Genomic DNA, 16,885 nt, shown 5'->3' with positions numbered 1-16,885 from the left:
TAAGAACAGGACCCATATGTCTCTCCACACATAAGACAAGACACAACACAACAGGGAGCCACCAGAGACCCAAATGTTAGGAATTCTTAAGTAGAAAAAAAAGTGAGTATTCTGTAGACTTGGCTCCACGTCAAAGTAAACTGCTGGGAGGTAAAAGAGAGGTTTTCTGATAGGTATTGGAAAGGCAGGCTTAGAGAGGTCTCCAGATAACTGTCAGTAAATAGCGGGCATGACTCAGTTAAGTCCCTTTTCCAGATGGTTGGGTGACAGGCACAAGATTACACTGAAATGCTTAGTTTAGTTTAAGCAGACAAAAACTTGAGCTTTTTGTTTTTGTTTGGTTTTTTTTAACAATAGATCTCAGGACACAGGCTTTGAAGTCTGAGCTGTAAAACCGATGAGCGTGGTGCCCTGGAAGTGATGGGTCACATAGAAACGGCCCTGTCTTGGCTAGACTTGTCCTATAGCCTCATAATCCAAACCAGCAGCTGCTTAGGAGTTATGGAGACACAAAATGAACTTTCCAGTTTCAATTTTTCAAACATATGGAATAAACTGCAATGCATTTTGCTACTTTACAATTCTGAACAGACTATAAAGCTTGTGGGATTGGAGGGATCTGAGGGCATAGTAATTTCTCATTCAGGAAGCCATTTCCTATAGGCATCTGGTCACTGTTTTCACACTGCAGAATTTACTAGCATTGGTGCCAAGGAAAGCTAGAGCTTAATCCTGAAGACTTTTACAGGTTCTCAACAGGTTAAAAATGATACTCTCTCCCCAGAAACTGTAAGTTTATGCACTGATAGGAAGGATCTTCTGCCTTTCCTTAAACAGCAGAGGACTTTATGCTTTGAAGCATAAAAATCATGCAATCCCACTATTACTCCAATATGTTATTCCTGGAACATAGTAAGTATTTGTTAATCATGTACTGGATGAATGCTAGCAATATGCCTTAGTGTAACCGGGCTTTTCAATGTTAATTACCATTATTTTTCAAAGGTTGAAAATTAATTAAGGACTGGGGCCGTGGCTCATTGACAGGGGACTTGTCTAGCATGCCCAAGGCGCCGGGTTACAGTCAAAGGTTCTCCCTCCTCCAAGCCAAACCTAAAACCAAACAAGGGACTCCTCTGCCCCAGCACTGGGAGCAACAGTCCCTAGTCCTGAGTAAAATCAAACATCAAGGAGGCAGCTGTACAGCCCAGGTTGGCCTTACACTCTGGATCTTCCTTCTCTGCCTCCTTCCCTGTCCTGCCCACCCCTATCCCCAGCCAGGCAAACGTCTAATCACGGAAATACCAGGCTGCTTATGTTAGATTCAAAGTAGAGCAATGCCAAACTTTCAACTCACAGCCTGGAGGGAACAGGAGAACCGTCAGTTCCAGTCTTTACCTTACAGGTAAGAGCCAGACCCGAAGAGGTGTAGGGAAGGGTGCTCACCTCAGGAACTGCAGGCACCACCCACAGTCTGGGGTTAGAAGTCAGACCTACAGTTTCTAAATGCATGTGCACTCTACTTGCAAGTGTTGCTAAGATACTAATGTTTCAATCTCTAACCGACTTATATACAGACACATTTAAAATGTAACTGCTTTCCTGTCTAGGACATTTGTCCCTAGATGAGCTAATCTGTATCTCCTCTGTGATAACATGCCCCTAACACCTCCCCAGGTTTGTCTCTCTCCTGAGAGGCTATGCCTTGGTAGAGTGAAATACCTGCTCTGAGTGAGTAGAGATAAAGGGACAGGAGGAACATAGCAACACCCATGATTATGAAAGACAAAAGTGGGAACAGCAGGAGCGATCTGGCCCAGACCTCCTGAGAGCGGGAGAGCTGTCCCTGACCCTCATCAGCTGTAGTACCCAGGAGAGTGATCTCTGCACCTTGCCTGGCAACACAGAAGAGCTGGCCCTGGTGGTGCAGGTGTGGGAGAGCCCACCCTGAGGGCCTAAAGCAGGAGAACTGGCCCCGCCCCTTGCTGCCTAGGGTGAACTAGCAGAGGCAATGCTGCAGTTCAATCTGGCGGTGAGGATGGACGGGGGACAGCTGGTCGCTGGTCAACCCAGCAACTTCTTAGGCCCAGAACTAGGAGTTGGCCCAGCTCAACATGCACCCCATCTATGATCTGCTGGAGCATGTAAAGGGGCCTGACCCGCAGATCCAAAGTTGCAGGATCTCTACAACACAGGGCAACAACAGGATATCCAAGAAAAGTCCCAGTGAGGGCCCAGTATCATAGCAGAAACCAGACCAATGACTCTGTGCAATGAACATTTGCAAGTGAAGATGTACGGACTAAAGAGTACACTGTGTGACTCTCTGTGTCACACCAGCTTCCACAATGAGGTTTTTCTTTCTTTTTTTCATCTCTTAAATTTTATTTTTTTGGGAGGGGTTGGCAAGGGCAGAGGGTGGATATGAAGGGACAGGGAGATGAATGGCATCAAGATGCATGATGTAAAAGCCACAAAGAATAAATAAAAAGTTTAAAAAAAGTGGGACAGAAGAAACTCAATGGGACATTTACATTGCTTTGGTTGGTGCCCTATGCACTGAGTTTGAAGAGCCAAGAGAATGGGAATCACTTCCCATGGAGAAACGTCCTTAGAAACCTTCAAACAATAAGCCAGTTAGCTATGGTGGCTTACAGAGGCATAGTCCTGAGGCGGGGGTAGGTAGTCAGTCACAAGGACATGTTACCCAGCCTGGATCTACTTTATATGGGCTTGCAGTGGCATGGTCTAAACAAACATTTCCAACTATCAAGAATTCTCAAAGTCTTGTTTCTAAGTTGATTTGACAGCACCTCACATTATCTTCACTCATCTGCTAACTGAAATAAACCGAGCTTGCCCACTATTATCAAACTGAAAGAAAACCTCCCTCTTGCTGAAGGGATCTATCACAACAGCAATATTCTGGGAAGCACAGACCCAGGCAGGGTGGCTGGCCAGGCCCATGTGTTTGGTTTGGCTCTCAGATGAAGAGTGTCAAAAGGGAAGGATAGAAAAGACACAACCCTTCCCACCCCCCCCCCCCCAAACCAAACAACGGATTAGGAAATCTAATGCCGAGGCTGTCGGGTGGTAGGATAAGGCCTTGCTGCAGCTAGACTGAAGTGCAGAAGCAGCATGAGGCCCGCTCAGTTCTCTGGCCACGTGGGAAGAGAGAAGGGAACCCTGCAGCCACTGTGGCATGTGCACAACACGCCTGCTCCTAGGACAGCTCTTCCAACATGCGGTATCCCACATCAGTGTCAGTGATGGGCAAAGACTGAAGAGCCTCCTGTGGTCATCTCGCTGGATTTTCTCTTGAATGTAGTGCAAACCTGATGTATTATCTGATTGGTCACTCCTGCAGGAAGTGACAGGATGATCCTTTAGTGGGGCACACACTCCTGGTCCAGTAACGTAGAACCATGGAAGGGGTCTATTAATAAGCAGACTCTGGGGTCAGGTGGGCTCATCCAAGTGGTCTCTGGGTTAACCACAGTTCATGGATGACCATGCACAGTGGTGAGACACAAGCAGCACCCACTGTGATATGGAATGCCGTGTCTGATTTGCTTGGCATGGAGGTGGATGGGGGCAGGGTTGCATGTTAATAAATTTAGCATGCTGAAGGGAAGAAAGTATGGGATATGACTTGAAAGCTCCTTAAGGAAGGTTACAGCTGAAAGAAAAATGTTCCCACAACCTCTTGCATCTCAGGCTTTTGCAGTCAGTAATTATACAGGTCAAGAAGGGTAGGACAGAGAGACTCTAGGGATATTTCCAGCCTAATCTGGCTCAATGAATATTTAAGGTTCTCCATGCGATGAGTGCAGCTCCCCAAGAAGTATGGCAAAGCCACAGCATTCAGACCTCCAACAGGTCTTTGGCCTAAACGGAGAACACAAGGCAAGCACTTGGAGAATAGACAGATCTTTCCTCCCACCTTCTCCTTCTAGGGAGCAGAAACAGAATGTGGGCTCAGCCTTCAAGAGAAGTCAAGAAACAATTCAGCCTGAGCCACTCAAGGGAGAGACCGAGAAACCTGGAATCATTCTTCTGCCTATAACCTGAGAAGGCCAACCCTAATAAACCAGAGCCCAGATAAGGCTCCCCGTGGCCCTGTGCAATTACCCCCAATGTCTGAGAGGCCACTGCCGCCGGCTGCACGACACTCAACAGGACTTAAGCAGTCCTATAGGGAACAAGTGAAGGTGGCAGAGTTACAGCCCTGCAAGAGGTTAAGTGAGCACTCCAATACTCCTCACTGGTCACTACCCCTTCCTGCAGGCTTGGGTGGCACACTTCATCCGCTATCCTGAGACACACTCAGCTGGAGCTGACACACTGAGAATCTATTCTCAGGCTGCAAGGAGCAACAGTGGGCCAGTACCTGAACCAGAAGCCTCACACGCCACTTAGCTTCCCCACCTTGCAGGAGCCAGTTCACTCTTTGGCTTCAGCTGTTTTGAGATAGGTGCTCTTCAAATTCTTTCCAGACTTCATGTCTGACTAAGCAGAGCCTATCCCTGGTTTGCCTTAGCAAACAACCATACCCAGCGGGAAGCTGCAAGCTACTTCTAGCTGGAAGTTTCAGTTCCTGAGAACTCCACGGCACCTGCTCTGGGTCTCATCAGCAGGGGCTGGAGACGCCACACCTTCTCTTCCCAAGATCCCTTCCTTCTGCTTGTTGCACTCTGAGTTTCAGCTGTGGAACACTCTCCTTTAGGAATGAATGCTGATCAAACTTGATTCTGTTTCAGCCTAGCAAATGCAGAGCAATTTCCCATAGACTCTAGATGTATCACATAGCATGAAGTCAGAGAGTCTGGAGAACGATGACATGTCAACATCATGTGTGGCCTACAATGACAAGACTGACCTGGTTTTGCTAGGATCACTGGAGTGGGCACCATGCCCAGTTTATCACACTAGCTTAAAGCAACCATCACATCACATGTTTTTTTTTTTTTTTTTTTTGCCTAGGTGGAAATAAGATCTGCCTGATATCTGGCTCACAATTTGATTTAAAAAGACTCAGGCTGATAACATTAAAACCATTATTTCTCACTAAGAAGGACCCCATGAAAAATCTTATCCACCAGAGCCTGAGCTTTAGGGCTGAACTTAAAGGTCCCTTCTAGCCAGTGAGCACATGCTAGCTAGGTTCAGCATTTTCTTTTGTGCCTAGCATCCTTTTGTGTCAAAGGGAGGGCAGAGCAGTAGGACAGCTTTTGTGCGGTGTAGAAGAGTACCAGCACTGTATCCCTCACAATGGTCCTGATTTCATTTGTTAGTGACATTGTTGTGGCTTTGTGACCACAACAGATCTTCCAGAAAGGCCCTGTAATAATAGAAAGTGCTCCTCACACGGCTCTCTGGGTGGAAGCCCTGTGTCCCTTGAGGGAGTCCTGTGTCACTCATGGATAGAAGTTCTGCAGCACCCCTTATCTTTGGGTGAGTAAAAACCCAAGGCTTATTTGGAATCCATTTTCCATAGCTGGTATGGAAATCAGCTAAATCAAAACCTTGAAACAGTGGCCCACCAGCAATCAGCTCTGAAGGAGTCCGCATGAAGCTTTCATGGACTGAGCTGTGTCCAGCTAAAATTTACAAGTTGAAGCCTTAATCCCCAGAACCTGGGGATATGGCTGTATTTGGAGATAGGATCTTTAAAGGGTGATTGTACTAAAATCAGACCTTTAGTATAGGCCCTAACCTCACGACTGGTACTGTAAGTAGTAATAATTTGGAGACATGCAGGAACCAGGGATGTGCAGGTACAGAGACTAGATCATGTGAGGACACAGTGAGAAGTCTGCCACAGAGAACCAAGGATCCTAGAACCAACATCTTGATCTTAGATTTCCAGCCTCTGGAATGAGGAGGGGATACATTTCTATGTGAGCCCCTGTCTCAGTTTGGGTTTCTATTGCTGTGAAGAGACACCAAGACCACAGCAACCCTTATAAGGAAAACATTTAATTGGGATGGCTCACTTACAGTTTCAGAGGTTCAGTCCATTATCACCATGATGGGGAGCACAGAGGCGTTGTAGGCAGACATAGTGCTGGCTACATCTTGATCAGAAGGCAACAGGAAATAGACTGAGGCACAGGGCATGGCTTGGGCATATATGATACCTCAAAGGCCACCCCCACAGTGACATACTTTCTCCAACAAAGCCACACCTCCTAATAGTGCCACTCCTTGTGAGCTTATGGAGGCCAATGACATTCAAAATCCCACAGGCCCCTATATGGTGTTTTTTAGCTGGAGGAAGCTAATAGATTGCTGTTGGTATACAATGCTGTGGAACCCAATGACCACTGATATCCTGTCTTAACTCTCCATGTTGGGAGTATGACAGTGAGCACGGCCTGGTCCCATCTTTCTGACTCAGAATCAGAAGGCTCTCAGCACTTCGATGGCAGTGGTTCCAACAACAATAGCTAGAATGCCTAAGAAGGTGGCTAGTGTGGAGGGCTGGGTAATTCAAAATAGCTGGGGCTTTTAGAGCAGGCAGGGAGGCTGAGTCAGCATTTTCCCTGACTTGGGGCGGGGGAGGCTTTGAGTTATGGAGAGAGGTGGTATGTGTAGAGGAAGATGGCAGCAATGTCTGCATGCATGCTGAAAACTGCTTATGTATTAGGATCCCTCTTTTGATTTTGTCCTGGTAGGTCGAGTTCCACGGGGAAGGGTGTGGTCTCACTCATATTTCTATTTGAAACTGTACAACAGTTTTCCCTTGAGAATCTCCAGTACACACAGCCACTGTTACCTTCATGTTCTCAGGCATGCATCCAGTAGACACTATGTTGAAGAACTTTAAGTGACTTCTATTTCCAGATAGTGCCAGTGAGGGTCAGTACCATCAAATTTTTGGTAAAGAATAAATAAGTAAATAAGTAAATAAGTAAATAAATAAATAAATAAATAAATAAATAAATAAATCAATCTAAAACTCTGAATGAGAACTAATGGTAACTTATTTCAAATACCATGACTGTCCTAGAAACTTTCATTTCCAAATGGTCCTAAGGCACTGGGACCTCAGTGTCAAAAAGGGCTGTGTTGGTATGGCTTGCACAGCTTCAGCTGGATACATGTTTGCCTTCCTTAGTTGGGATAGCCTTATCTGTGGGAGGTGACATTGGAGACAGCAGACTTCTGTTTACCACGGTCAACTGAAAACTAACTGGTGTTCCGACATGGTAAACGAATAACTGCCTCCCCTGGGGCTTTCATGGGGCTCCTTTCAACACCAAGGAGAATGAGGCATCAGGGGCTAAAGGTATTGCTGTCTCACAACTGCTTTGTGTTCGTATCTGAGGACTTGAGTCCAGTGTGGACCATGGCAATAACAATTACACGAAGTCAGGCCCCATGACTTGTGAGGAAGGGATTTGGTGGTGCAGGGAGGAGATAGAGTGGCAGCGGCATGGCGTAGGGGGGTACGATCATGATTAAAGCCTCTCTCTCTCTCCATCTCTCCATCTCTCTCTCTCTCTCTCTCTCTCTCTCTCTCTCTCTCTCACTCTCACACACACACACACACACACACACACACACACACACACACACACACACACACACACGAATCTGTGGGAGAAAAAAGGGCCCAGTGTTTTTTTGTTTGTTTGTTTGTTTGTTTTGCCGCACAGCTGAAATGTAGGAGGCCTGTATTTGGAGTGTGTCCTTAAGCTATTTCATACAGTCCCAGTGAGCTTAGGGCAGTAAGGTGAGTGAGAAGAACCAGGAACTCCCTAGATAGGAAGTGTCAGGTGTGGTAGTGAGGGACAGATATGACAGAGATGACAGAATCCTCTTCTCTAGAACAAATTTGGGGAAAAGTTGGTTTAACAGTTCAGGTTTCCCTATGTTGCCCATGCTAGACCCAATGCCTAGGTTCAAGCAACACTCTCAAGTAGTTGGGATCACATTGCCTGTCTAGAAGGACTTGTGTGTGTGTGTGTGTGTGTGTGTGTGTGTGTGTGTGTGTATGTATACATGTATACATACATACATACTCTCTTACTTAACATAGGTCCCTTAATTTGTAATTCTTCCCCCAATGACACAAATAATGTTATTCTACACTTAGCACGAGCCTGTAGTATATTCTTCTATGTAGACACCAAACAGAACCCACTATTCTTATACTGGGAATGAATGGAGAAATCATATTTAATGTTTGTGTAATTTCAAGAATGCAAAAGTGCTATTTTTGACTATAATTCTCTATAGTCAGTCTCCATCTCCTCTCTGTTTTCTCAACTTAGTGCTAGGGAATATCATGAGAAACAAGGCAGGAGTTCTGGGTTCTCAAGCCGGAAGTCAGTGCTCTGCTGGCTCTGAGGCCCTCCCGTGTCTACTCAGCTCTGTGCCGCAGTCCTCCTCATCTTCACAGTAAGACCCAGCACCCTCCTCTGCCTCCCCGGCACTGGGCACAGGAGCACGCCATTGCCTGGCTTTAATGTGGGTTCTGGGGTGGTGTCAAACTCAGAGCCGCATGCTTGTGCAACAAGCACTTTTATCACTGAGCCATCTCTCCAGTCCCAAATCCTGTTTTTATTTTTTTAAATAAGCTTTTGTTGCCAGATATTTCAGCATCCAAATAGCAAGATACTCTGGAAGAAGAAAATGCCAGATTGGGGGAGAGCACAGCTGAGAAGGAAGCGAGTCCACTAGACTGTGTATTTTTCATAAATGTGTCAAGACACATACAGCATGCACACATTCCTCTGCTCAGTTCCGAGGCGAACGCACATTTATCTTCAGGGCTCTGCTCGTCTCTGCTAGATTGCTAGTCTGGCCTCTTACGTGCTGCTGCTCTTAGTGCTTTGGACGAGACTTCAGCATGTGAGCTGAGAAAACAAGTTCAGACATCACAAAAAGAAGAAGAAACGCAGACCACAAACACTGAGGCTGAGAACCAGGACAAAGTCCATCACCCACCACCAACCACTCTTCCTCCTCCTCTCTGTCCCTGCTGTTCTCAGGCTCTGCCCGCCCCCCCAGCTCCTGTGTCCGTGTGCCTCACTTGGGTGGCACAGCAGCCAAGGCAAAGCCATCCAGGAGGGAAGAATGGAATGTCTGTCTACGGCCAGTGTCTGGTGAGCTCGGAGTGGTGCACACAACTTCCAGCTTGGGTGCTGAGTACCGCTCCAGCACAGTCACTGGAGTCCACTTCTTTCAAAAGAGGGATGGACGAAAGTTACCCAGCAATTGGAGAGAACAAATGGAAAAAGCATCCAAGAAGACAAGGCCTGAGACAAGTTTTGGAACAATATTTTCTAAAAAATAAAAATGAGACCAAGTGCTGGGAACAGGGATTAGAATCCAAGCTCAGTGATCCACAGAGCAGCTGATACAAACTCATTCCAGTGTGGTTCAACCCCTGATGGGAAGCTAGCATTTATTGTGGAAAAACAGAAAAAGAATTTGTCCTCTAGGGGGAAAATCCACTTTTAGTGTTTAGTAGAATCCACCAGTTGAACTGCTTTAACACTTCAAGGGAGGCTGGAGGTCGGGGTGTGACTGTTACAACAAAATACTGACAGACAACTAAAAGCCAAGATATTTAATTATGTCCATGCACATGCGTTGGTGTGAGCATGTGTACATGAATGCAGGTGCTAATGGAGGCCAGAAGAAGGTGTCAGATCCCCATCAGAAGCTGCCTGACGTGGGCACTGTAAGAGCAGTATGTCCTGAATTGCAGAGCCCTCCCTCTACCTACTCAAAATATAAATCTTAAATTTCTAATTGTGTACATGCACACGCATGCACACATGTCTGCACATGTGGGGCACACATGCATGTGAGTATGGAAGCTAGAAGACAACCTTAGGTGTCATCTCTCAGGAGCTGTCCATCTCCCACCCACCCTCTTGGCAGTCCTGGGGACTGAACCTACGGCCTCACCGATGCTAGGCAAGTGTTCTACCACTGACCTTCAGCCCCAGTCTACCTTGTTTTTTGAGAAAGGGTTTCCCATTGGCCTGAAGCTTGCTGATTAAGATACACTAGCTTCCTGGCAGGCCCTGGGTTCTGCTTGCCCTGGCCTTCCCACAGCTGGAATTACAAATATGTGCCACAGCACTTTCCAATTTTTAAAATTTGTTTTCTATTTTAATATGTGTAGGGGTGTGTGTGTGTGTGTGTATGAATGTGGGCCTGTCAAAGTCAAAGAACATCTCAGGAGTTGATCTTTTCCTTCACCCTTGTTTGAGACAGGTCTCTTGTTCACTACTGCTTACACTGGGCGAACTGGCTTATGAGCTTCTGCAGAGTTTCCTGCCTCTGCCTCCTCTCTCCCCTAGCAGCACCGGGATGTTGCTATAGCATCTAGCTTCATGTGTTCTCGGGATGCAAATCCTGGTCCTCACACTTGCGTGCCAAGTACTTAGATCCTTTAGCAATGAAGCCATCTCCCTAGCCCTTGTTTCTTATTTTTGAGATAGGGTCTTGTATTAGTTTCTTTTCTGTTGCTGTGATGATCAAAAGCAACTTATGAGAGAAAGAACAAGAAGCTGAGAGCTCATACCTCAATCACAGCATGAAACGGGGAGGGCAAACTGATGTAGAGTGAGGCTGAATCTAAACTCTCAAAGCCTATTCCTAGTGACTTCCTCCAGCCAAGCTGCCCCTTCTAAACCAGTGTTCTCGGCCTGTGGGTCCAATGGCCCCTTCACAGGGGTTGCATGCTTCCCACATAGCACCACTAACTGGGGACCAAGTGTTCCAGACCTGGAGTGTGTGTGGGGGACACGACGATGACACGGACGGGGGGGGGGGGGGCAGGGAACGGGACACGACAGTTCTCTTTTAACACACCACAGGAAACATTCTATCAACCTCTATACTTTTGGGGATGCTTGAACTAGTTCATAAAAAGTAACGTGCCATAGACCTGGGGAGACGGCTCAGTGGTTAAAGTCCTCTTCCTGCAAGCAAGAGGACTAGAGTGTAGACCCTCAGAATCCAAATGAATGCTGGGTGCCAAGGCAACCCATCTGTACCTCCAGCCTGTGAGGAGGATCTCCTAAGATGGCTAGAGAGATTAGCTATGTAGGCCAGTTCTGGGTTTGATTACGAAATCCTGTCTTAAAAAATAAGGTGGAAGACAAATCAGAAAACAGGACCAGCATCAACCTAAGGCGTGCACGAATGAACGAACACACACACACACACACACACACACACACACACACACACACGAAAGAGAAAAAGAAAAAATAAAAATGTGATGTATCACACACCTTTAATTTTAGCACTTGGCAAGAGGCAAGAGGATCTTGAGTTCAAGGCTATTCTCATGCACATACTAAGTTCAAGGACTGCCTAGATGATTGTCTCTGCAAGCAAGCAAAACAGTGATATAATCACACACAGACAGGAAAGATCTGAGGACAAAACTGGAAACAGAAAAGAAGCAAAACATAACAATAGCAAGTGAAAAATTTCACAGGGAAGCCCTTTAGAATTTGCTGCAAATAATTTTTATGACTCCATTTTTATGCTCTTTGAATCACAGCACTGACAGAGACTAACAGGAAGTTCAAAAGAAAGTCTGCATAGGACTAGAAATACAGGCTCCTAATTTCCCTGCTTAGAGAACAAGAGGAACATTCCAATTGGGAGAGTTCAGTAAAGGATCACCTGAAAATAACGGTGAGGACAAAGTACACCCGGCATCTAGCAGCGCAAGCCTCACAGAGTTCAAGCACTGAAGAGTGAAGGGCAGGGGTGGGAAAGGAACCAAGAGCAAAGCTGGGTGGGGAGCACACACCTTATTTGTGAGGCAGAGGTCCATGGACTTGTATGGGTTTGAGGTTAGCCTGGTCTATACAGTAAGTTTCAGATCAGCCAGGGCAACATGAGACCTTGTGGCAATACAACAAAATCCAAACAAACAAAAGAAAAAGAAAACAAAGATCAAAGAGACAAACTCAAAGCTGGCTGACTCTTTTATACACACACACACACACATACACACACACACCACACATACCTTAGCTGCCACTAATAGCATACGGCACTGAGGTGCATGTGTCTGCTTCCTTCCATGTATCTCTGTCCAGTTTTATTCAAACTAATCTCTCAGACCCCAAGGAAACACCAAAGTGAGTCAGTCATGGCTTATGCCCGGTACTTAGCAGGTGGTGGCAGGAAGACCAGAAGTTCAAGGCCGGCCTGGGCTGCACGAGTCAAAAGTGGATAAATAACAACAACAAACCCAAACAACAAAACAACACAACACAGAAAAAAACAAAATGAAGCAAGACCAAAAACAAACAAAAAAACAATATAAACCATAAGATAAACAACTTCTCTCAAAATTCCCAGGAATGTAAGATTTGGAGGCTGACGTCAATCACTGTATTTCTAAACGGATCATTACTGAATTCTGACAGTGACAAAACTTCACTTCCTAACTTCTTTCCAGGCTCTGCCTATAATCTATTTGAGGCAGTGGCCTTCAACTTTCAATGTGTTAACTCTGAGTATTTATAGTCTCATCTCTGGGTCATTTGGAAAGAGAAGATTTATTTATCTTTTTAATATATTAGAACTCTCCATTTTTATTCTTTCTAAATTCATTCATTTGTTTTATTTTATGTATATGGGTGTTTTGCCTCCATATATGACTGTACAGCATGTGCATGCAGTGTCCATCGAGTTCAGAAGAGGGCATCAGATCCCCCAGAACTGGAGCCACAAAAAGTTGTTAGCTGCCATGTAGGTGCAGGGACTCAAACCAGGGTCCTCTGGAAGACACAACTACCTGGAGAAGAAACAACTATGGAATTGAGAAACTTACTCAGCCCACAGGGCAAGTCCACGCTAAGTGATCCTTTGTTGAGAAGATCTGGTGTTTACCTCCTTTATATCCACTACTCTAGACAACCTCTTTCAACACGCTAATAAGTAATGTCATTTCATTAGATGTCAAGTAATACTAGGAAGAAATACTATAATGTAGAGCTGAAAAACTGGGGTTCACAAAGGTTAAGAATTATAGCTGGGCAGTGGTGGCACACGCCTTTAATCCCAGAACTCAGGAGGCAGAGGCAAGTGGATCTCTGAGTTCAAGGACAGCCTGGTCTACAAAGTGAGTTCCAGGACAGCCAGGGATACACAGAGAAACCCTGTCTTGAAAAACCAAAAAGCAAAACAAACAAACAAATGATTTGATGTCCCAAAGTTGGAGCGAGCCAGAGCCAGATTCTGGGTCCTGATTTATCTGATCCCACTATTGTTACTTTCTCTGTAATACTATGTGTATGTCTGGTAAGATGGGGAGAGCCATTACTTTCTACACATTCATTGGGTTTTGTTTCTATTTGGTCAGAGAGATTTTTCAAGCCCGGATGGCAGAAGGAACACTACTACAAACAGCGTGAACACAGTTTGCTGCCCCTGAAGCTTAGGTTGAAATGTAATCCCTAGTAAAAGAGAAAGTGTGAAGCTAGGTAGGGAGTTTCAGAGGTGAGAGCACCCCATTTGCCTGGATTAACTCACACACTAATACATTAACGGACGGATGCATTATTTCCAGAATGGGTGTGCTATCCAAGCCACTTTGGGGAGATCTCTCCTGTGATTGCTGTCTCTTGCCATGTGATACAATGTACTACCTGGGGATGCTGCCAGCAAAAAAGCCATCCCCAGATGCAGGCCCTTGACCCTGGACCAGAACTGTGAACCAAAATAAACTTTTCTTTATGATTTATCCAAGTAGTGGTACTGTGCTTCTAGCAAGAGAAAAATGGATGAAGATAAACATATTGTTTCTTTTCTGCATTTTTTTTAAAAGACAGAATCATTCTACAGCCCAGGCTAGCCTGGCCCTAGGTAAGTAGACAGGGACGGTCTTGAATTCATTGTAATCTGCTTGTGTCTAAGCCTTCTGAATGCTAGAACCACAGCTGAGAGCTACTACGCCCAGCATATCTTTCCACTGAATTGAATTCGAGGGCATGGTTTGATTTTCACCATACTTTTCTTGGAGGGTATGAGAAGGGGCCCACCATGTTTTCCCCTGGCTTTCCAGGTATTCCTATTAACCAGGATTGCATTGTCTTATTAAAGTTTCCTCACTTTGGCTGGACTGTGACAGTTCCTGTCACCACAGTAGTTTACCTAGATTCTCGTCTCTCCTAGTAATTGCTAGGTAGGAAATAAGTTTATGGCCATCTGACACTCTTTTAACTGACTACTCACTGTTACCCCAGCAACCAGCAAACTTTCCAATCCCTTCCCCACCCGCTTCCTCTAAAGTACATGAAGAAGGGACTCTCACTCTGCCTTGTGGGCCTCAGTTCTCCCTAGAAACCCTGCAAGCTGCTGCCATCTATGGAGTTAACAGCTCTCCTAATCGATCTCTCATAAAAAAAAAAAAAAAAAAAAAAAAAAAAAAAAAAAAAAAAAAAAAAAAAAAAACAGTCTGCCTCAGTATTCTTGAACCCCAAACTTGAACCTTTTTAGTTCTCACTTTCTTTCTTTTCTTTTTGTTTTTCAAGACAGGGTTTCTCTGTGTAGCCCTGGCTGTTCTGGAACTCACTCTGTAGACCAGGCTGTCCTGGAACTCAGAGATCCGCCTGCCCCTGCCTCCCAAGCACTGGGATTAAAGGTGTGCCTCTCCCACCTGGCCCAGTCCTCCCTTTTTATCTAGGGAAATACAAACCTCCTTTGGTTATCGGATGGGACAGGGGTAGAGGAGGTGGTGGAACAAGAATTTAAAATTTCACCTAGGAGTGAGTTCAGAGATTTGTTACACAACCATCTGTCCTAGCAAGAATTCAGATACTACTTTTTCTCATGTATGTGTGTGCATGAATGTGAGTGTATGAATATGCATGGGGAGGTCTGAGGTCAATACTGGGAGTCTTCATTAATTTTTTACTTTATTCTCTGAGGCAGGAGCTCTCAATGAAACCCAGAGCTTGCTAACACAATTAGTCTTGTTAGCTAGCTTTCTACGGGTCCTCTGAGGCTGGGCTTACAGAGGGCTGCTACACCTACCTAGCATTTATATGGATTCTAGGGGTCTCAACTCCAGACCTCTTGTTTGCATGGCAAACACTGTACCACTGAGCCACATCCCCAGTTCAAGAATGAATATATACTAAAGAGACACTCATGTCCTTTCCTTTGGTTATCACACCATTGAAACAATGGTCTCCAAGGAACTGGAATGTCCCCAGAACTCTCACGCTGCAAGAAAGAAAAGGCTGCCTTTGGTGCCTCAGAGGAACCTGTCTCCTGAAAAGATTTCACATAGCTCTGACAGTGACAGGGGGGACCATACTTTGGCTGGGACTACTTATTTAAGCCTTGTATTTAAGCCTAAATTTCATGTAAGGACCCAGAAGATGGATTGGAAGAAGCGGGTGTCTTTGGAACCCTGTTCTCCTCAATGTGGCCAAAATGAATCAATTTCCCTTTTCTGCTTTTCACTATTACTAGTCAGTTTACTCTCCCCATTGAGGATGGGTAGACAAGACTGGCACATTAAAGCTTCCAGGATTGAGGCTTTGTGTTGCATGAGTTGTTAGAAGGTCTTGTTAATAAAAACAAACCTGAGCCAGCTATTGGGGTGAACGCTGAATGATCAGAGAAACAGAGCAAGCCACAGCTTCCTCGCCTCACCAATTCCTCAGCTGATCCTGTTTCCTCAGATTGGAAGTCCTTATCCAAATGGATCTCAGCTGAACTGCTTCTCGAAAGCCTGAAAGCTTAACCAGGCTATAGTTCCTCATCCTCATGCCTTAAATACCTTTCTGCCTCCTGACATTACTTTCTGGGATTAAAGGCGTGTGTCACCATGCCTGGCTGTTTCCAGTGTGGCCTTGAACTCACAGAGATCCAGGCAGATCTCTGCCTCTGGAACGCTAGGATTAAAGGCGTGAGTGCCACCATTTTCTGGCCTCTATATCTAGTGGCTGTTCTGTTCTCTGACCCCAGATAAGTTTATTAGCGTGCACAGTATTTGGGGGAACACAATACCACCACAGCTTTGACCCTAACAATTCCAGTAATATAACAATGTTGATTACTGTCAATAACAATAAAATACGGCCAGGAGAGGGTATTTTATGTCTCCCTCATCTTCCTCCACAAAACCACAGGGTGCTCACTGGAGGGGTGCAGGAGAGGGTGGGGACCAACCTGGCTGAAGCCAGCTGTAGTGGTATTTGCTCCACCCACGACCCTGGGCTAGATGGCTGGAAGGAGGCGGTGCCCTCTTGAAAGGGAGAGGAGTCAAGAGGTCCCTTCTCCCTGGTTCCAGTTTCCTGGTGTGATCAAACTGCCAGGTGGATTCGCTCCCATTGAGAACAGAGGACGACTTCAGCTGTTTACTCGGTTCTGTATTCGTGAGTGTATTTCTTCAGTCTCTATCCTAATAAATTTCCTCCTACTCCTTAAGCAGACTCCCATGGATTTCTCGGTCAGCCAACCCCCAGGGCCTTTATTTGTCTGTGGGACTCTTCCCTCTCTAAGGTAGGTGTGCTATTTCTCTCCAGCCCACCTCCTCCAGCCCTGTGTCACCAAGGCTTTGGCTGAAGAGGGGAGAATACTGCCTCGTGGAATGGATGCTACAAGGTATCCATTTCCTGGAATAATTTAACATTTGTTTTACTTTGGAGAAGGGGACCAAAGAAGACCAATCTGAGGACGATTCCTCCTCCCCACCCAGTTCTATGAGACCTGAGGTGCCCGTTTTGAAGACTTAGACTACCACACATCTACTGCTCGCCTGCTGTTGCTGTCCTGGGGTCCAAAGACCCCCAACCTCCCCTTGTAGTGCCCACCCCTCCAGTGCTAGCTAGCTTCAAGCTGCTGCTCTGACAGGGCTAGCAGTTTGGAGTGCGTCACAGAC

The 16,885-nt window shown here is 45.8% G+C and overlaps 1 protein-coding gene across 6 annotated transcripts in view; it reads right to left on the bottom strand.

The window, feature by feature from the left end:
- Nucleotides 1-16,885, bottom strand: part of Erc1 (ELKS/RAB6-interacting/CAST family member 1) — a 334,813-nt gene that overhangs the window by 11,267 nt on the left and 306,661 nt on the right. The window lies entirely within an intron of this gene.

Source organism: Peromyscus leucopus, chromosome 3, assembly GCF_004664715.2.
Source record: "Peromyscus leucopus breed LL Stock chromosome 3, UCI_PerLeu_2.1, whole genome shotgun sequence".
Taxonomy (NCBI): Eukaryota; Metazoa; Chordata; class Mammalia; order Rodentia; family Cricetidae; genus Peromyscus; species Peromyscus leucopus.
This window is presented reverse-complemented; position numbering and strand designations above follow the sequence as displayed.